The sequence below is a fragment of the Lemur catta genome, chromosome 17 (genome assembly GCF_020740605.2).
Source record: "Lemur catta isolate mLemCat1 chromosome 17, mLemCat1.pri, whole genome shotgun sequence".
NCBI classification, from domain to species: domain Eukaryota; kingdom Metazoa; phylum Chordata; class Mammalia; order Primates; family Lemuridae; genus Lemur; species Lemur catta.
Genome location: NC_059144.1, coordinates 20,746,061 through 20,758,757, shown reverse-complemented (window position 1 = coordinate 20,758,757; position 12,697 = coordinate 20,746,061). Strand labels below are relative to the sequence as shown.

At 40.7% G+C, this 12,697-nt stretch overlaps 1 protein-coding gene across 1 annotated transcript in view; it reads left to right on the top strand.

The window, feature by feature from the left end:
- Nucleotides 1-12,697, top strand: part of CTNNBL1 (catenin beta like 1) — a 163,593-nt gene that overhangs the window by 120,133 nt on the left and 30,763 nt on the right. The gene's annotated exons all lie outside the window — the stretch shown is intronic.

The following is a 12,697-nucleotide window of genomic DNA, read 5'->3' as shown; positions in this document are numbered from 1 at the left end:
ACATTTTCCCACAGATACAGGGCTGTAAATTAGTTAAGATAGCACTAAAACACTTTTTAAATCCATAATACTTGTGGAACATTCTGAAAGGAGAGAAAGGAATCCCATGGGAACGGTGAAAATAAGTGAGTTAACCAAAGGCAACACCTATCATACTGCTTTACACCCGGTAGGTGCTTAGACAATGTTTGTGGAGTCTTGTCACAACTGAAAAATGAGAATGCTGAGTTAATTTTGACTGTATTTCATGTTAAATAGGTTTCAGTGGGCCTATTTCAATGGAAAAGGCATTTAAAATTTCAAACAACAGACATATAAAAACTGCTTTTTGGAAAAGTAGCCCTTGGGAATTTCATCATTTATGTTCCAAGTTCACATCTCTCCCTTTTTTCTTGCCTCCTTCTCAACATTTTCTTAAGAAAATTTTCAAACATATAGAAAAGTTCAATCAAGTATACCACAAATACTCATGTGCCCACCACCTAGATTCTATAATTAATTGACACATTGCTATATGTGGATCATCACATATTTATCCATATCTCTCTGTCATCCATCCAATTTATTTTTTGATGCAAGAAGTAAGTTGCAAACAAAAGTACACTCCACCCTTAAACACTTCAGCATGCATGCTTATCACTAACTTAGAGTTCCATGTATATGTATATTTTTATATAAAATTGCATAGTGAAATGCACAGATCTTGAGTACACCATTTGATAAGTTTTGTCAAATATGTACTCTATCAAGACACAGAACATTACCACCACCCCAGAAAGTTCCCTCATGCCCTTTCCTAGTTAGATCCCTCCCCCTACCTCACAGAGGTAACCACTGTTCTGAGTTTTCGCCATAGATTAGCCTCATCTAGACCCTCCTATGAGTGGACTCATACAGTATACATATATACAGTGGATATACACACACACACTCTTGTGGGGTTAAGCTTTCACTCAGCATATTGTTTTTGAGATTCATCCATGGTGGTTGTATGCATTGATAATTCCTTTTTATTGCTGGGTAGTGTTCCATTGTATGCATTTATTATTCCATTCTCCAGGCTGTTTCACGTTTTTGGCCTTTATGCATAGAGATACTGTAAACATTCTTATACAAGTCCTTGTGGTAATATGTTTCATGATCTCAGGTAAACACACAGGAGTGAAATTGCTAGGTCATGCAGTAGCTGTTCACATCTTTTTATGATAACTAGAATCTTATAATTGAATTGAGGAAGGACCTTATCAGTCATCTAGGCCACCTCTCTTATTTTACAGACAAAGGTGTGGAGACCCTAAGAATAGGTGGTGAAGAGACCTGTTCAAAGTCACAGCAGTTTTTCTTATATATTAGCAATCCATGTCTCTTAACTCTGTTGTAGTGTATCACACTTTTCCCCTGAGAAAGAAGGAAGGAAATAGGGGTTCTTTCTGAAAGGTCATTAATTATTTCAGGTTTTGCTTAGGGAGAATAAAATGTTAGATATACCTAAATGTAGCGTATTGTGTTTGTTGCTTATGTTTCTGTAATATCTGGATCTGACCTGCTTCTCCTCCAGTGTACATTCCTGTACCTCTTCCAGAACGATATTTCTGGAACACAAATCTGGTCTTGTTGCTTATTGTCCATCATCCATCCCATAGGTCCTGTAGGGTAAAGTACAGACTGTGTAGTTGCACGTGCATGGTCCTTGCCTCATCTTCCACCCCACCACTCACCCCCTGCTGCTGCCCTGTGCCTTGTCCCTTCATATCTCTGTGCCTCTAAACCTCTTGTCTACATTGCCCTTGCCTGTTTGTTTCTCTGATAAATGCCTACTCACTCTTCAGGATTTGGCTCATCGAGAACCTCTCAGGGAGTCAGCTATTCCTTTTATTCTCTGTTCTCTCAAAGAGTCAGAGAATAGGTATGCATTCTCTTTTTTTATACGTCTGTACTTCTTAAAGCTAACTCATACCATGGTGTTTTGTTACAATGTCAGATTCAGCATTAGTTGAACTCCTGGGCACAGGACTAGATACTGAAAGTACATAAATGACTAAGCCGTGGGCCCAGCCTTTGAGCTTACCATCTATGGGGGAGATGGCTGTAGCAGCGCAGTTTCGTTGTAACATGATAAGCACTCATGTGCTGCAGAGTATGAGAACTCACCTCCGCATAGCCTTCCAGGCATTAAGTATTTTGAAAGCTTCATCAGATGAAACTGTGTCATGATTTGATTTGTATTACTAGTGAGGTTAAATGCTTTTTTGTTTCATATGCCTATTGGGTATTTTTTGACTCTTGAGGAAAGTGACCAAGTTTTGTTACAGTGGAACTAACTAGGTCACTTCCTGGTTGTGAGACCCTGGGAGGCAAATTTCTTTTCTCAGCTGACTCTAGTTCTTTATCTGTCAAATGTGTTTATTAGGATTGTCGTGAGAATTAGATAATGTGTACAAAGCACACACAGGCACATAGTAGGTTTGCAATAAATGTTGCCTCTAAGTCCCCAGTCTCTCTAGCCCAGTGCCTACCACATACTCAACATTCAGTAAATGTTTGTGAAGAACAAGAATCTATGTATATTGTGTATGTGGTAAAAGGGGCTATATATAGACGTTCACACAGATCCATCTGTCTTGAGAAGAGTGTTTGAGTTGACTTGCATCAGTATTCAACTGGAGTGGCTGAGCACACACATGTGACTCTTCTTGGGTTGCCACATCCCCTGCTAGGCAGATGTCCCTTATAATGAAATGTAAGGAGGGAAAAAATAATAATAAAGGCAGAGGAGTGTAATCTTATGGGTTGATTTGACAGGGCCTCCTGCTATTTTAGCTGCCAATGCCAGGCATGGAACAGATTAATCTGTATTCTAGCACACCACTGCTGAAGTCAAGATCAATCTAATTAGGGTATTTTAAACATCCTGTTGCATTTAGAGTCTTATCAGAAACTGGGATGTCTGTCCATCTGGGGGAGCTGGAAGGAGGTGGGCAGCAAGGTTCAGCAGTAAAACAGGGATGGTTGTAATTTTAGAAGTGAGAGAGCACTTCTGTATGATTTCCTTAAAACAAAAGAGCTAATGGCCTTAGATGTTCTGTGGAAACAAAGGCAGCTCTGTAGCATGGTCTTGAATTTTAAAGTGGCCCTGCAAGATCTTGCCAAGATATAGGGCTGATGGTTGAAGACAGGGACCATTTCCATCCTGAGAATAGAATTATGGCTCACCCACATGTGTCTTTCTTAACCACTGGGCTGCTAGAAGGCAGGTGCAGGCTCTGAAGCTGGGTGGGCAGAGTGGCCAGCCAGGCTGGGCCAGTAGTTAAATGCCAGGCCATCAGGATGGTGGTCAGGGTCTACTTTTCATAGTCCAGCATTCATGATCTGTACCCCATCTTTTCAACCTCATTATCTTTCATCCTCCCTTGCCTCCTGCCATACTGATCTCTTTCTAGCTCTTTGCTCATATCCTGTGCTTTCCAGTTTAATTCCTTTCTTTCCTATTGATTCATCTCCTTGAATACCCATGCTCCCATTGGCGCTTCTCCCTGTACCTATCCTTCAAGTCTCAGCTCAAATGCTACCTTTCCTACCGATCATCCCAGCTCCCCTGGCTGGGAGAGTGTTTGCTCCATCAGTAGTTTCTGCCTCTGTCCCATCCACTGTCACTTTCTGTATTGTAACTTTATTTTTTAAAGAAAAATTTTAACAGATTTATTGAGCTATCATTGACATATAAAAATTGTAATAAGGTGTACAGCTTGAAGTTTTGATACGTGTGTACCTGTGAAATGGTCACCATGATCAAGCTAACCTATCCATCACCTCATGTAGTATTTTCTGTCATGTAATTTTAGATACAACAGACCACACCTAGAGGGTAGGATCAATGTCTGATTATTTCTGTCCCCAAACACTGTGTCTTATACACTGTAGTATTCCTGTACCTGTTTTGTGAATAAATGAGTGAATCCTGTGCCAAAGATTCCTAGAAGCCTTCTCCTGTGACCCAGGTGGTGAACAGAGTCTTCCCCTGTTTGCCAGACTAAAACGTCAACAGAAATTCCAGCAGGACACCTGAAATCTGAAGGTACCTCTCTTGGTACAGAAGAATGAGGAAGTCAAATTTAGGAATTGTTACTGTGAACCTAGTCACCTTCCTCCTTCTGTTTGCCCACTCCTCACCTTGGAAGACTTGTTAATATAAATAGTACTTATGCTCCTTGACTTTCGATGGTGTTACATCCCAGTAAACCCATCATAACTGGAAAATATCGTAGGTCAAAAATGCATTTAGCACACCTCATCTACTGAGCATCGTAGCTTAGCCTAGCTTACCTTAAATGTGCTCAGAACACTTACATTAGCCTACAGTCAGGCAAAATCATCTAACACAAATCCTGTTTCATACTAAAGTGTTGAATGTCTCGTGTAATTTATTGAATACTGTACTGAAAGTGAAAAACAGAGCGGTTGTATGGGTACTTGATGTATGGTTTTTACTGAATGTGTATTGCTTTTGCACCATTGTAAAGTCAAAAATCGTTAAGTCAAACCATCATAAGTTGGGGACCACATATATTCTGTTTGTCTGTGACTTCAAGAATACGGTCCAGGTCTGTTCTTCAGGAATTGAGTGTGCCCATAGAACCGCAAATCCTGGTTTCTGTCTGTCTGCCAACTTTACCACTGAAAACGTGAACCTGTGAGCACACAGCCGCTCGCTTGCAGTGTAACACGTCCAGCTCTGCGGCTCTCCCAGAAGTCTCTGAGGAGAATGTTTTCCTGATTTTCCTTTCGTCACAATTCTGATCTCCTACCCTCCAATGTATGTAGCCGCCCCTGCTTGTGCGCTCCTCTTTCCTACCCCCGCTGAATTAGGGGCCCTTCATATATGTGCTATGTATATTCCATGCATGCCAGTTAATTAGGTACCTTATTGTAGTTTATTTCTTAGCCTTAATCATAAGATGATGAGCTTTTCTAGAGTGGACTGTCTTTCATCTCCACAGTCCCCGTACTTGCTACATTGCCTGGCACATAGTAGGTACTCAGAATTTTGAGTAAATAAATGGCTGGTGTATGTACCACTTAATGCTCTGTAAGTGTCCTTAGGTTATAAAACTCAAGAAAGAGAAGCTATTTTTCATTTCCTTTACAGATCATGTGTTATATTTTCAGTTCTTGCAGGAAGATCAAAAGGCAAAGTGATTGTCATGGCCAAGTGTATTTATTTTGATTAAAAGGTAGGACCATATCTACTAAGATGTGCTGTGTCCCTCTCCTTACTAGTGAATAGTCAGTCCTGGCCTTGGGGCTGTCTACAGGTCTCCCAGAATCTTGTATTATTTGGCATTATGGGCAGCTACACACAAGCACTTTGTTTTAATTTATTGTGGGATTAATGAGCCTGAGTAAAGTTGGCCTTGCTCCATTTTACAGTTAGAACAAACCTTGATTTATGGAAAATAGCCCTACTGGCCGAGGAAGCCAAATGATCTAGGTTCTTGTTTTACTCAGCAGGGGCCAGTTAGGATGACCCAGGTAGACTGAAACATGTTCGGTGGCAGACATGTGATCAGGATGCAGTATGGAAGGAGTTAGTTGGTGATCTGTGGTAGGTGCGTAGGTGAGAGAATCTTTTATGCTCTTTTTCAATACAGCAGATCTCAAACTACTATCTATTGAATGCCTACTGTGCACATATCTCCTTTGATATGATGGATTTAGTAGATGGGAGGGACAGCCCTATTTTACGAATAAGAAAACTGAGACTTAGAGGTTAAGCACCATGCCCATGGCTTAACCAGCTAGCGATTTGAATCCATGTCTCTCCTAAAGCCCCACATAGGTTAATTAATTCACTCATTGGCATATCTGGAGTAGATCCTATGAGCTAGTCCTCTCTGTGTGTCTTTCTCAGCAGTGGGACCCCACTATGCCTACTTGTAAGCAGTCCTCACAGAGAGAGGTAATATTAACCAAATATCTACTGGCATTTGGACCATACCTTTTTTTATAAGAGCAAGGATGAGAAATGCTAGTCTATCACATTCCTTACAAAAATGGCACACACTATGAATGATTGGAGTGACTGCCACAGTCTGGTTGTGCTGTTTTGTAAAGACCTCTGATTTGGGTATATTTAAATCAGGGTTCTTAAATAAGGAGCCTTCACTAACAGATGAGAATGCTGAAACTCCATGGAAATTGTTACATTTATGTATGTATTTTGGGAGGGATAGCATATGTGAGTGTTCATCAGATTCTCAGAAGTGTCTATCATGATTAGGATGGGAAAAAAATTGCAGATCTAGATCCCAGTGGTCCATAGAGGTACGTTTGACCTGAGGCAAATCACATCCCTTCTCTCGGCTATTATTTCTATACTCAGAACCCCAGAGGAGTCAGACCAAAGATTTCTAACTCTCCTTGCAGCTCTGAAAATTATAGAACTCTACCTGCCCCTGGAAAACCAAACTTTTAGCGCCCTTGCATAGACTCAAGGGTCTAACTCATTGCTAATCACCCTTGAAAAACCCTGAAGAGAGCTGGGGGAAGGGTGGGCCAGAGCCACCCCTCCAGGCAGTTTCAGTAATTAGTGTCTGCGGTAGCCAGTTGTCTAACTATTGAGCAGGGAGCCCAGCAGGCAGGACTCATACTGGCACAATTTCAGTATTGGCTCTCTGACACTCCACCTAGATGCCAGGATGCATACCTCTCTATCTAGTAATTTGAAAATATAGATTTGCTTGGCCTTCCCCTCTGCGGAACCTTGTGTCTGTCTGTCTGTCTGTCTGTGTGTCTCTCTCTGTTTGTGTGTCTGTGTGTTCTGCACTTCCTGGGCCCTCCTTAGAGATTGTTCTCTGGAGTGGGAGCTACCACATCCACCCCGTCTGTGTTGACAGCTCCATAGCCATCCTTCACCTCCATTTTATCCTGTCGAAATGACGGAGCAGCTGAGCAGTGTTGGCCAGCAGATAAACCTGTTATCTCCCCTGCTCTCCGTGCCAGCAGCTCTCCCCATCTCCTTGGTGCATGAAAAATTGACACTACCTTGGGCTGAAATCTGTTCTTAGAGAAGCTACATTTATTAGTAGCTAATGAAACTCTGTGTGTGTGTGTGTGTGTGTGTGTGTGTGTGTGTGTGTGTGTGTGTGTGTGTGTAAAACTTGGGGTGGCTGAAGTGTTTTCCTATCTGACAGGCACCAGTGGCTTATGGGAGGCCACAACATCCAGGTAGAAAAATGAAAGGGACACAGGCAGCTTCAGGTTTCTTGAAACTGGAAACTTATTCTTTACTTTAAAGTCCCAAACAAATAGGTAAATGTCATTTGTTCTTAGTATACCACTGCAATTGATCAAGGTATCTCTTGCTCCAGGCTGGGGTGAGCTGTGGAAATGCATGCTAATGTAGTCTGATGCCAAAAAAGATAATTCTTCTATTTAGTACATTTTCTTATTTGAAAATTACAGTTCCTGATACCCTCTGTCCATGCCACCAGCACCCAGCCCTCCCTCCCTGGTCTTGTAGAGGTATATAAAAAACATTCTCTTGCTACTCTTCCTCATCCGTCTTAATCAGCAAGATTAAAAGGGAAAATTATTGAGAAATTCTGGTTCAGTATTTGTGTAACTGCCTGAAACCCAAAGTCTCCTCTTTGTTTAGAGTCTGGTAGAAATTGCTTCTGCAAAGACTAATTCAGTAAAATAGAGGAGTGGTTGTTATTCATGTCTTTCTCCATATTGCCTCTTACTTCATTCTACTCTTATTAAAACTATTAATTTTTTAAATCCATATTTACATAGTACCTGTCCTTTGGGCACATTGAGCCTAAATATGAGGTATATTTGCAGGTTTTCCATGGCTTAGTTTCTGGTCTCTTTTATCTTCTTTAACAGCACTGATGATTGCCTTTTATATGTGGGAAACCTATACCATGGTAGGGAAAGCTTAACAGTTTGGGAGTGAGACAACTTGGATCGAAATCTGAGATCCAACCACTTACTGAAGCATGTGACCTTAAATAAGTTAATGAACCTCTCTGAACTTTGGGTTCCACGTTTATAAAATGGAGATGAGGATAGTTACCATTCTCATAGCTTAGCTGTGAGTAGTCAATGAAAAAATTGTATACAGACTCAAATAAGCCTACTGGCATAGATAAACAATAAAAATGATGACAGTTATTAGCATACCCTACTTACTTTCAAATACGAATTTGAAACAGCTTACAGCAAAACAATATAGTGGTACTAAATCTTAGCTTTGAATAAGAATTTGTCAAAAGACAAATGTAAACCTAGGAAAAATATTTGCAACATATATGGGAAAAAGTAATATCCTTAATTTATAAACAGCTCATAGAAATCAAAATTGAGCAAAGGATAAGGCCAGGCAGTTCACAGAAAAAGCAATACAAATAGTCAATAAACATAGTGTGTTGGTAAATTTTACTTGTTAACTTGATTGGGCTAAGGGATGCCCAGATAGCTGGCAAAACATAATTCCTCTGGCTTGTGTTGGAACTACTCCACTGGCCTTCCTGGATCTTCAGCTTGCAGACAATAGATCATGGGCCTTCTCAGCCTCCATAATCATGTGAGCCAATCCCTCATAATAAATCTCTTTCTATATATTAAATATTTATATATATTCTATTGGTTCTGTTTTTCTGGAGAACTTGATTAATACACATAGGAAGAGATGCCTAACCCTGTTCATAACAAGAACAAAAACATGCTAATCAAAAGAAGATCTCATTTTTCACCTGAGTTGTCGTAATTTCTTGCAATCTGAGTGACGATATAGGAAAACAGATACTCATACTGAGGGTAGAAGTGTAATTGCTACAACCATTTGAGAAGACAATTTATCAGTGCCTTTCAACATTTTATATGTAAATTTCCTTTGGTCCTCTAATTCAGTGGTCCCTAACCTTTTTGGCACCAGGGACCGTTTTTATAGAAGACAGTTTTTCCACAGACCGGTGAGCAGGGGCATGGTTTCCGGATGATTCAAGTCCATTACATTTATTGTGTACTTTATTTCTATTATTATTACATTGTAATATGTAATGAAATAATTATACAACTCACCGTAAGTTGGGATTCCACTGTTAGGAATGTGCAAAAGTATGCCAGAATACATGAACCTGGATGTTCATTGCATTTTTCTCTAATAGCAAAAACAAAACAGACAACTGGCAACTACCTAAAACACCCATGAATGAAGCACTAGTTAAATTATGATAAATAAGTTCAGTGGAATTATAGATAGCTAGTTAAAAAAAAAAAAGCAGTGTGGATGCTGATAGGGAAAGATATATTAGGAAATACATATATGTGAGAAATACACATTTTTCCCCTGAAAATGTACACAAGGTACTTTGTAGTTTTCTTGGGACAGAGGAATGGGATAGTAGGAACAGTATGGGAAAAGAAAAATATATTAGTATTGATGCTCAATACATATTTATTGAGTACATTTTATACCTTTTTGTGTAGTTTGATTTTTACCACGTGCATTCATTGCCTTTATTTTAAAATTCATTGGTGGGGGAGTGAAGGGAATCAGTAATAATAAAAGAAATTCCTTCCCATGATTGAGTATAAATTCATCTTTGAGCTTCCTAATAGTCAAGGCAAAGAGAAAACCTTGACAAGGAAGTACAAAAAAATTCATTAGGAAAGAGAAACATTTTCCTGATCTTGGTCTCTAAAAGGAATGTAGCTGCTAAGGAGATTGGTCTAAACTCATGTCTGACCTTGTTTCTCCCCAGCTTAAAATTCACTGGTAGAGCCGTGTCAGTTTTCTCCATGATCCAGCCTTTGCCCATCTGACCCCTCTCCTACATGTACATGGCACTCCATCCAAACTGGCCTTTGCAAATATTGCTCTTTCAGCCTGGAATGTTCTCTCCTCTTCTCTACCTAGTTGTTGGCTGTGGCTCTTTCTGTTTTTTAAGATTTTCAGTTGTTTGTTACCTCCAGTGGGAATCCTTCTGGTCAGTTGTCCCTCCTCTGTGCTCCTCAAGTCCCCTTTGTCTACCTCAGTATTGGAACTTGCCACACAGCACTATAGTTATTGTTTTGTTTTCTCCACTAGATAAGGAGCCCCTTTAGGTTAGGAATACTGTGTTATTTGTTTGGGGCCCTGAACACCCTGCACTTCACAGGCACAGAGGTAAACTGGTCAGTGAATGAGTAATCCGAAGTTTGAGTTCTACCTACCTCTTCTACCAGTTAGTTGTGTGGACAAGTCACTTCTCTTTGGGCCTTGGTTTTTTTCATCTATACAATGAGAGATTTTACTCAGATAATCTGAGAACTCTGGCTCTGATTGTTTTTTTTCCTTCCTCTGTAGTTGCCAGATTGTCATATATATACCTGGAGGTTGTTAACCAGCTGTCATGCTAAGTAATTTCAAAGTTTCAGAACTGATCATGTTAGAATTCCCTGCATTTATTATGGCCTATCTCGTGTCTGTTCACCAGCTGAAGAGCTCAGAGCCGTACCCAACTTGCTTGGCCAAAGATTGCAGAACTGATTATGTCCCTGACTCTTCCTGTCTCTAATTTTCTGTTCTTGACATGTACAAACGTCAGAGGACTTTCCCCTGGTGTGTTCCTCCAAAGATGTCCCTTTCTTATCTTACTTTCTCACCCTTAGCTGAGCTGTCTTGGTTCGCTGTCCTCACCCTGGGTTCATGATGTGTTTAGCCTTCCTGTGGGGCGGGGCCTGTTCTTTCCACTCTCCACTTTCTACTTCACTGCACCCTACCCTGTAGGTGATTACGGTAGATGGAGATTACACCACCTAATCCCCGCTGCACACGAGTTGAAAGAAAGATACTGGGTGAACCCAAGGTCTAGAGAAGCTATATAATACCTCTGTCCACAGCATAGTTTAAGGAAAACTTTATATTTTTGTATACTCAAAAAATGGAATCTACCAATTAGAAATACTTCATTGAAACTGCTGGCTCCCTAGGGAGAAGCCTCTAAAACTCTAAGGACTATTTTGTAATGGACAGCTTGAAAGCATGTTAGCAATGCAAAGATAATATTGCTCTGCATTTGGGATAGACGCTATTACAGAAGTGTGCACGCTATTTGAAGGTATTTGAAAGATATGCAGAATTCAAAGGTGGTCTGTTCCCCAACCCACACCCACCATGAAAACTTAGGTTCTTCCCATTTATTCAGCAGGTATTTCCAAAATACCTGCTACGTGCCAGACATTGTTTTGAAACTGGGGATATAGCAATGAGCAAAGCAGACAAAAAACCTTGCCTTCATGGAACTGATATTCTAATTGAAGGGAGATGGTGAACAAAATAAACAATATAGTATTTTAGAAGGTAATATGTGATAAAAAATAAAGCAGATAAGACTTGAAAATAGCCATGTAGAGTATTACCTTTTTCAATAGGATAGTCAAAGGAAGGCCTCGCTGAGAGAAGGACAGTGGAGTAAAACTAGATTTGAAGAGTAAGCCATGCAGACAGTCTGGAGGAGCATTTCAGGCAGAGGAAATAGCAAGTACAGAGGCCCCGAGGCAGGAACAGCCTGACATTAGAAGCAGCATTTAGTCTGAGTCAGGAAGTTGTGGGAAAGTTTTAAACAGCTCTGACTTTAGGTTTTAGCATGAGGAATCATTCTGGCTGCTCTGTGGAGATTAGGCCAAAGGTGGCAAGGGTGGAAGCAGAGGGACTCACCAGTAGGCTGTTGAATATTCTGAGCAAGAACTGATGGTGGTGTGGACCAGGGTGCTAGCAGAGGTGGTAGTAGTAAGAAGCAATGCGATACTGGAGATAATCTGAAAGTAGAGCTGATGAGGTTTCCTGTGGGGTATGAGAAAGAAGAGAATCAGGATGGGCGCGGTGGCTCACACCTATAATCCTAGCACTCTGGGAGGCCAAGGGGGTGATGATCAGTTGAGGCCAGGAGTTTGAGACCAGCTTGAGCAAGAGCGAGACCCAATCTCTACAAAAAATAGAAAAATTAGCTGGGCATGGTGGCATGTGCTTATAGTCCCAGCTACTCAGGAGGCTGAGACAGAAGGATTGCTTGAGCCTAGGAGTTTGAGGTTGCAGTGAGCTAGACTATGCCACGGCATTCCAGCTGGAGCAACAGAGTGAAACTCTGTCTCAAAGGAAAAAAAAAAGAATCAAAGTCATCTTCACTGTTTTGGGGTTGAGAATCTGGAGAGCCTGGTTGCAATTAACAAGATAGAAAAGACTGTGGGAGACAGGTTCCAGGAGGAAGATCAGGAGCTTGATTCTGGACATGTTAAATTTAAAGAATTTGTTAGACAACCAAGTAGAGAGGGCAGGTGGACAGGTGAATGTCTGAGTCAGCGTTCAGAGGACAGGACTGACCTGTAGATTGACGTTCTTGAGTTGTCAGCGTATAAATGGTTTTCAAAGCCATGGGATAAGATGAGAACACCAGGGAAGTGAATATAGATAGAAAATAGAAGCCTAAGGACTGAACAACTCCGGTGTTAAGAGATTGGGGAAATGAGGAGGTGAGGGATGCTCATAATAGAAGTGAAGAAAAAACATTAGTACAAAATTCCATTTGTGCTACAGTCAGAGAAGTAAGAATGCTAACACGTGGCCTCAATAGTCGAGTGACTTTTTGAGAACTCAGGGTAACTTTAGCCTATGAAAATACTCTTCAGTTTTCAAACAGAATGTTGTTCACTC